Here is a 9,868-nt window from a genome sequence, read left to right on the forward strand (position 1 = left end):
AAAGCGACAATGTGATTTTTTGAAAAATTGTCTGCTTAATTTTTAACCATTTATTTTTGAGTCACTGTTCAAAGTGCGATGAGTCTGTTTAGAGCAGGTCTTCAGGTAGTCCCTCATAAAATGTTTGGGTAGTTCAGTTTAACCTACAGGAGTTTCTCAGGCCTCAACAGGAAATAAAACCACGAAAACTGAAAACAGACTAATGACTTTTCCTGGCGTCATCACAGCAGACATGAGCCACTGCGAAAATCAGTCAATCAACCAATAAATTACAAATGTCACACACTCTCATGAGCTGAAAACTACGTCAGGAACCTGACATGAGAAAGAGTGATCTGCCCATGATAAACAAAACACAAACGTAGGTTTTATGTATAATCATTTGTCATATATTACTCATACAATCAGTTAATTATATTTCATGGCAACTAAACAAATATGAATATCAATAAGTAAACAGGTGTTGGAGTGTTGGATAAAAGGTGTTTTTCATCAAACGTGGAGCTGTGCATAGGTGTGCAGACTTTCTCCTGGCAGTTGTTCCAAATGAGCCATACTCATTTTTTTCTAATGCTTCTGTCATGAACTTTAACATTTTACACGGAGAGGCGGAGGTGTAATTCTTGACTTTAGTTTTGCAATTTCTCTGACCATTGCAAGGTCTGACCTTGGAGTGAATTTGCTGCAATGTTCACTCCTGGGAAGACTGTGGCATTATGTTAACACACATTTGAATACTCTAGACCAGCAAGCTGTCAAAACAATTCTGTTTTTATTGAAGTGCTCAAGCTTGCTGATGATTATTTCAATGAGTGTCACCTTTATTTGCTACTCTAAGGTTGTTACTTTACAGAATATGCAATATGATTGTAAAGAGTAAAGATAGTTAACACAGGGTTTTGTCTGGGTTTTTAGTATTGTGAACTATTGGTAATGTCTTACTGTTGATTTAGACTTCAGCGGTGAATCTTTGTAGAGACTACAGTTACATAAATGGCAGACATTGTTACCTGTGTTCGTTTCCCAGTGTTAACACACAGCCTAAACAGTTGGCCAAAGTGACACATTTTGTTTGCAAAATGCTCTAACCGTGCCAAAACATTTAAACAACAATTTGTGAACAAGTGTATGCGCTCTTCCAATCAATCATTACACAAAGGACAACAAAACACAGCACTCAGTGCGAGTCAGTGCACCATTGCTTGTCAGTGTAGCCCATTACGTAGCCTTCATGGCAGTGGCATTTGCTATCTTTCTGCATAGACTGTGTCAAATATGTCTTCTTGCAATGAGTTGGATCCAGAATCAGAACTGCTTTGACGCATATTTTATTGATTCCATGACTTTTTTCAAGTTGTGACTGAAAACTGAAATACTGGAAATATTACAGAAAATACATGTAAACCAAAATAAAATCTGTTGCAGTTGTACTGTCTTTCCCTCTTCACACTGCACAGAAGAGGAACCAGCAGCAAGGTTCAACACTTTTCTTCCATCAAGACTTTGAAGACCATTACTCTTTGTCCACAGGTTTAATGATGTAGAAAGTGTGAAACTGAAACAAACATAACACAATTACAATTACAGTATATTCTTTAAATCTTACATATACACTGTACGTACAAGTCTACAATAATCTAAATCAACATAGCGTAGCACTTTAGCTGCAAGAATAAGCATAGCCGCGCTCTAAACATGTGGCTTTAACAACGTAAGTAACACATTTACACATTAAACTTCCCTCATGTCACAAAATACAAGAACAGACCTACAGACAAGTATCAAATAAACAATATACATACAGACGATGCTCCAAAAGATGAAGGATTGAGGGCAGATGCATGTGGATTCATGGCAGTCTCCTTGGCCATGTGCAAACTTCACTAAACCTTACTACTTCCCGCTTCCAGTGATGTCACCAGGTATCAGAACTATTAAAGGGACAGCTGCACTAACACTATCAGCACACTCCCCGCCTGGCATGATAGAATGCCACTACTAACATACAATACAGAACAGTTATACATGGTTATATATGTATATACATATAGAGTAACAGTTCAGTCTTTGTCTGGATGTAAGAGAAGAATGAGCTCCGACACAGGTCTCAAAAATACTTTTGACCCGTCTTGCCTGGATACCTTCACCTCTTATTGTCCTGGCAAGGGAAGACTTGGGTGATTACTCCAAGGGGCCATTCATTTCTCGAGCTGCTGATCTCTGAGAAGTACAATGCTCCCAGGCTCCAGATTGGGTTGACTGTCCTGCCACTTTCTTCTTGGCTGCAGTGAAGAAAGATACTGTTGTCTCCATTTGCTCCAGAAAGTCTGGGCCAGATGCTGCACCTGACACCATTGTTGTTTACATATGTCTTTGATATTGGAGTCTTTAGGTGGAGCTGATGGAATACCCATCTTCTGAGTTAAGAGAGTGGCTGGGGTGAGTAGAACTGGGTCCCTTGGATCAGTACATACTGGTAAATAATCAAATAAATCAAATAAATTCAAATTTTATTTGTCACGTACACAGTCATACACAGTACAATATGTAGTGAAATGCTTGGACAACTGCTTGTGACCTAAAGAAAACAAAAAAGGAAAAGGCTATGAATAAGATAGGAAATAAATATGAAAAATTAAAAAGGGTAAATTTAACTAAGAAGGAATAAAATATAAATTAAGGTTAAAAATGAAATAACTGTACAACACAAATTAGAATGAAGGGTAAATTTAACTGGGAAGAATAAGATAAAATATATAAATTAAAGTTGAAAATAAAATAACTGTACAACAAAATACACAATATAGAACTATATAAGAATGTATGAAGAAATCTAAATATAAATAAATATATACACAATAACAGCAGCTGTACAAGTATTAACCGGAAATGAAGAATATAGTGACCAGTGTTGTGCAAAAAAACAATGTGTGCAAAAACAATGTCCAGAATGTCCAGTGTGTGTGTAAGAACCATATGTGTGGGTCAGTACTGTGTGGTGGTGTGATTGAGAGACCGTATCGCCTGCGGGAAGAAGCTCCTCCTCAGTCTCTCTGTGTTGGTCTTCAGGGAGCGGAATCGCTTTCCTGACCTCAACAGAGAGAACAGTCTGTTGTTGGGATGGCTGAGGTCCTTCACGATCTTCCTGGCCTTGGTCCGGCACCGCCTGCTGTAGATTGAGTGCAGGTCAGGGAGCTCGGAGCGGATGGTGCGCTCAGCTGACCGCACAACCCTCTGTAGAGCTCGTCTGTCCTGCATGGTGCTGTTCCCGAACCAGGTTAAGATGTTTCCCGCCAGGATGCTCTCTATGGTGCACGAGTAAAAGTTCCTGAGCACCTTGGAGGGCAGTTGGAAGTCTCTCAAGCGTCTGAGGTGGTAGAGACGCTGTCGGGCCTTTTTCACCACGGTGTTGATGTGACAGGACCATGACAGGTCCTGCGTGATGTGAACTCCGAGGTATTTGAAGCTGTCCACTCTCTCCACTGGGCACTCGTTGATGACGGGGGTCTGGTAGTTCCTCTCCTGCTTAGTGCTGAAGTCCACTATCAGCTCCTTTGTCTTACTGACGTTTAGAAGGAGGTTGTTCCTCTGGCACCAGTTCTCCAGATTCCTAATCTCCTTCAGGTAGGCGGTGGTATGAGAGGCCTAGCGTTGATAATTGCCACCACTTCTGCCATCAGTGTAGTAAGGACCTCATGCGTCAAGTTTGATGTCTCAAGTTGCAGGAACATTGAATCGAGGATTCTTTTGGCTATTCCTATCATCCTCTCCCATGCGCCACCCATGTGAGACGCATGTGGAGGGTTAAAGACCCATGCACAGCCTTTTCCTGCCAGGTACTCAACAGACGTGGAGTCAATATTGGATGGAATCTTTAGTTCAGCTGAAGCACCCACGAAGTTTGTGCCTCTGTCCGAACGTATTTGTTTCACAGGACCTCGAATAGCTAGAAACCTCCAGAGGGCATTAATGAAGCATGAGGTGTCCAGAGATTCTATGACCTCTATGTGGACTGCTCTAACGGCCATACAAGTGAATATAACTGCTCATCTCTTACTATGAGTGAGACCACCTCTTGTACGCCGTGCAACAACACTCCACGGGCCAAACACGTCCAGTCCAACGTAGGTAAATGGGGGTTCCATAGAGAGGCGATCTGATGGCAGGTCAGCCATCTTTTGTTGTTCAGGGAGGCCGCGGAGCTTTCGACATGTGACACAATGGTGGATGACAGTGCTCACCAATCTCTTCATACCTATTATCCAGTAGCCTGCTGCACGGATGGCACCCTCTGTGAAGTGGCGTCCATGGTGCAGGTCATGGAAATGTCTGACCAGCAATGTTGCAATATGGTGCTTGCAAGGAATGATCTTAGGGTTCTTAACTTCATGAGGAACCTCTCCATGCCTTATCCGACCACCAACTCTGAGGACATTGTGTGCGTCAATGAAGGGGTCCAGGGTCCTAAGAGGACTCCCTTGAGGGATCACCTTATTCTTCATAAGACAGGCCAACTCTTCAGCATATGCCTCTTCCTGCACAGTTTGAATAATGATGTGCTCTGATAAACTGAGTTGATCAGGTGTACCTGCTTTCTGACAGAAATGCCACCCCTTGGATCGCATGGTCCCTTTGACCTTGCGTGTGTGAAAGCTGTTCACAATGTGAAGGAGATTAGCAATGGCACATTTCAAAGCTTGCCAGGAAGAAAATTTGGAGAAACGGTGGGACCCAAGCAGTGTGCGAGAAGCCTGTGTTTGCAAAGTAGAGATTTGTGGGCGTATCTCAGCATCTATGTTTGCATCCACAAGGTCAAAGGAGTCTGGTTCTAGAGAATCTTGCATAGGCTCAGTCAGAAAATGAGGTCTAGTGAGCCAAGAGGTATCTGAGAGAAAGGCAGCCGGTACAGACATAGTCGCACAGTCTGCTGGATTTTCCCCTGTAGACACATACTTCCACTGCTTAGGATGAGAGGAACTTCTGATGCACACAATATGATTACTGACATACACATAAAAGTGTCTTGTCTCGTTATTTATGTATCCGAGCACTACTTTACTATCAGTGTAGAAGGTGATAGCATCGATGCGCATGTCAAGCTCTGATGATATGAAATCTGCTAACTCTACGGCCAGTACAGCTGCACAAAGCTCAAGTCTGGGGATTGTGTGTCCAGGTCTGGGTGCCAGCTTCGCCTTACCCATAACAAAGCCAGTATGAGTATTCCCTGCTTCGTCCACCACCCTGAGAAAGGCAACTGCTGCAATAGCCATTGTTGACGCATCAGAAAAGACAAACAGTTCTCTCGTCTTTGTTGTTGAAAGAAAAGCTTTGGTATAGGGTCTTGGAATCTTCACGCCACTTAAGTCTTTCAGTGAATCCCGCCAAGACTTCCATTGTTCCTGCATCCCTTCAGGGAGCTGAGAATCCCAGTCACACCTTTGTTGTGTGAGCTCTCTTAGAATGTGCTTCCCTTGAATTGTCACAGGAGCCACAAATCCCAGGGGATCATACATGCTATTTACCACTGATAGGATGCCTCGGCGTGTGAAAGGCTTCTCTTCTTTGTTGACTTTAAAAACGAACGTGTCAGACTCCAAGTTCCAATTTAGTCCCAAGCTGCGCTGTACAGGTAAAATATCTGAGCTCAGATCCAAATCCTTCAAGTCATTTGCGAGATCTTCAGGTGGGAAAGCCTCCATGACCTCTTTGCTGTTAGAGGCGATTTTGCGGAGCCTCAGGTTTGAGTTTGCCAAAACATCCCGAGTTTTCTTCAACAGACAGACAGCGCTTTTTACACTTGAAAAAGATTTAAGTGCATCATCGACATAAAAGTCAAGGCAAATGAACTGTTTCACCTCAGGGTCATGATGTGGTTCTCCATCCATCGCAGACTGCCTGAGGCAGTAAATGGCAACTGCTGGGCTAGGGCTATTACCGAACACATGTACCGAACATGCGGTACTCAATGACATCTTGTGTAGGACTGTTGTCTCTGAACCAGAAGAACCGTAGTAAGTTACGATCTTCTTCTCTCACAAGAAAGGAATGAAACATCTGCTTGATGTCTGCAGTTACTGCAATGGCATCCTTGCGAAACCTCATCAGAACTCCCAGGAGTAGGTTATTGAGGTCAGGTCCTTTCAAGAGAACATCATTCAGAGATACTCCCTCATGTTGTGCACTTGGGTCAAAAACGACACGGATGTCGCCAGGCTTCTTTGGGTGGTACACTCCGAAAATGGGTAAATACCACTCTCTGCCATCTATAATCCAGTTTTGAGATCCCTTCCCAGACGCCTTAACGCCCACTCACATCCTGGGCCATCTGACCTCAGGAATTCGCATGATAAGGTGGGGCCAGGTTTCACAATGAACTCACCCGAAACTCTGGCTGATTGGGACGCACACCCAGTTTCACACCTTGGCTCAGGCGATTAGAGGATCATCAAGGGGTCCTTTTGTCCCTCTGTGGGGGGAAACTCCCACTAAGTTTAAATCTGGGACTCTCCACCATTTGACCTTAGAACTGAAGAAGCTTCTCGGATGAGAGGTGAAACGTCTTCAAGTAACTTAAAGAAGTCCAGACGCTTTTCTTTGCAAGCTCCTTTGACCATCGTTCCTGGTTTGGAGTGAGAGGAGGAGCAACTTCAGCATGACCATTTTCGAATATTTTCCCCATGAATTAGAAGAAATGTTGGGACATCTCAGGTTTCCTTGTTAAGTTGCGTTTGAGGGAGCTGAAGCAGTTAAGAGCTTGCTGTCTGTTACCAGGGAGGTGTTATCTACCAAAATTCACCGCCAGATCAACCATCTCATGATTAGTGACTGCCTTTGCTAACCTGTCCGCTGCTTCATTCCCCCTTACCCCATAGTGAGCCGGGACCCATACAAACACTACCGATAGACCCATCATATGTATTCTGTAAAGAGTTTGCTAAACCTCTAATAAAATATCTGACCTACCTTTCGAATGACCATTCTGTAGACTAACCAAGGCTGCACTGGAATCTGAACAAATAATTGTGTTCAACGGCCTCAAATCTTCCACCCACTGCACTGCTAATAGAATCGCTATCATTTCTCCTGCAAACACAGACAACCCATTATTAATCCTCTTCCCAATTTTCACCATAAAGTCCGGAATTACCACTGCCACCCCCCACTAGCTGGATTCTTTGAAGCATCCATATATACCTGCACATACCCATAATACTGATCTATGAAACCCTGAAACCCTAAGATTACCCTTCAATTTCTTAAAAGCCTTATTATGACATTTAATCACCTTATCACACTCCGTTGTCCACCATGGCACAATCTTCCTTTTCCCACTACCCCCTTTTCTCTTGATTACCCTGCTTGCCGCCACTAAAATGGCTTTACAAATTGAGTCATTTAAATCGTCCACCCCTACATTCATATCAACCTTTTGAAATTCCTGTTCACTGAGTACCTTAAAGACATCCCAATTATCCTCACTAAAACACCATCTCTTCACTCCCCCGGTAACCTGTCTCTCAATGCTCAGCCTCACCGCAGTCTTTATAGGATAATGATCACTTCCTATTGTTGTAAGTTTCATTACCTCCCATGAACATAAGCCTGCCAATGAATCAGACACCAACGTTAGATCAATAGCCGATTCAATCCCTGTTCTAACATCAACCCTAGTATCACTCTCATCGTTCAAACACACATAATTCTTCAAATCCAACAACTCCTCAATCACTTCCCCATTCCGATCACAACTATAGCCCCATAAAGAACTTGTGAGCATTAAAGTCCCCACACCACATCACTTTCCCCTTTAAGTAAGTATCCAGTTCCGCCACTTCCATTAGCTTGCCACCTGGATTATAAAAATTTACCACTCTAATGCTCCCAAGTCCCCCCCCAATCCCCAATTTCCAATACTATATACTCTAACTGCTTACCAATAGCTACCACTCTATATTGAACCCCACGTTTCACAAAAGGTACACAACCTCCCCCATTACCCTCCTTCCTATCCCTCCGAACCCCATCATATCCTTTGATAACAAAATCCAAATTAGGCTTCAGCCATGACTCCTGTACACAGATTATATCTGGTTTCTCTTTGCATTTTTCAACAAGTCCTTTAAACTCTTGACCATTAGCAATCAAATTTCTAGCATTCCACTGTAAAACAATCAAAATGTCCTCTCCCCTGATCCTTCCGCTCTCCCTTCCCCTCCAAGTCTTTTATTTATGTTCTCCCAGGATATGTCTTTAATCCCGAAAAACCTCTCTGCCCCCTTCACTATTATTTTGATTTTCTCTGTCTTATGCTTCACTTGATCTGAACAGTTTATGACATACACAATGAACAAAATCAACTTCTCCATTGTCAAACCTGGGTAAGTCCTATGCACACTAACAGCTTCCGGGGTAACCCTGTCTGATCTTTTCCTGGACCATCTCCACCCCTCTGAACCCTCCTGACTGCCTCAGCATAACTTATGTTGTGAGTAACCTTGACCTGCTCAACCTCCACGGCCTTCTTACTTACCTCACAGCCCCCAAAACTCACCCTATGCTGCCCCCCACAGTTACTGCATTTGTCCAGAACATTATCTCCACACTCCTCAAATCTGTGCTCACCCCCACACTTGGGACACTTCTGCTTCCCCTTACAGACTACAGCAATGTGTCCATATCTCTGCCATTTATAGCACCTAAGGGGCGGTGGCACAAATACTCTCACAGGAAAGCTCATGCACCCTATTTTAACCCTGTCCGGCAACACAGTACCTTCAAATTCCAACAAAACTGACAAACTACTAACCCTTTCCCCATTAACAGTTTGTAACAGTCGCTTTACTCTGCTGACCTTGCCCCCCTGAATACACCACTTTAATTTCTCTAAATCCTCTTCTACTGGGATACCAGAAATCACCCCTCTGGTCGCTTTACTGTCTCCCAACACCCGTTTCTCTTGTACTATCTTTTTGCAGATACTTTCAGTACTCAACACCTTGTTTTTCTGTTCTTCTGACTTGACCACTACCAGCAAATTCCCATCCCTTAGAACCTTAGCTAGAAGAACCTCTCCAAACTTCTTTTTCAATTCCCTGGAATTGCATTCTCTCATCCTCACTCCTGAATCTCAAAATTATCCTAAATTCCTCCCTTACCGTCTTCTTCCTCACGACCCTGGACCCGTCATCCGAGCTGTTCTCTTCCAAACTCCTTTTACTCGTCTGCGACCCAACCAAACCCACGTCCTCTCTCCTGCTTCTCCCTCTTCCTGATCTTCCCCCTCCAGCCACTGGGGTCCAGTCACCAAAATCCATATCAACATCCTCATCCACCAGAGACACCATTCCAGCCAGTCGCATACCAGTTTATGGCAACTGCCACTATCCGTGATCCTAATCCGTAATCCAAAATCCAAAAACTAATCGATTCACTCAATCCTTATGTAACGTCCACCTTCAAATTTCCCGCCACCTCATGGCAGTCTCCTTGGCCATGTGCAAACTTCACTAAACCTTCCTACTTCCTTCTTCCTGTGATGTCTTCTCCTTCTGTATAGGGTTTATTGGCAGTTGGCAAACAGCAAAATGGTGCATTACCGCCACCAACTGGTGTGGAGTGTTTCCTGTGGTGTCACCAGGTATCAGAACTATTAAAGGGACAGCTGCACTAACACTATCAGCACAGCAGTATAAGAAACTGGCACATTTGATACTCACTCTCATCCATCACTCCATACATGCTGGTAAAGAGCAATACAGACGTGGCAGGTTTGAAGGCTTGCACACTGGTTGCTAAGTGAAGATTTTCAATTCACAACAACAGTCGCCTCAAGGTGCTTTATATTACAAGGCAGACCCTGCAATGT

General features: G+C 43.5%; 1 long non-coding RNA gene across 1 annotated transcript; it reads right to left on the bottom strand.

The window, feature by feature from the left end:
* Positions 1-1,209: 1,209 nt before the first annotated feature.
* Positions 1,210-9,485, bottom strand: LOC308389892. Its single transcript, XR_013970355.1, has 3 exons — positions 9,159-9,485; positions 1,803-2,282; positions 1,210-1,555 (listed from the first exon to the last, which is right to left on the bottom strand). It is a non-coding gene; the product is annotated as an uncharacterized lncRNA (long non-coding RNA).
* Positions 9,486-9,868: the final 383 nt, after the last annotated feature.

Source organism: Rhamphochromis sp. 'chilingali' (assembly GCF_963969265.1).
Source record: "Rhamphochromis sp. 'chilingali' genome assembly, chromosome: 21".
Lineage (NCBI taxonomy): Eukaryota > Metazoa > Chordata > Actinopteri > Cichliformes > Cichlidae > Rhamphochromis > Rhamphochromis sp. 'chilingali'.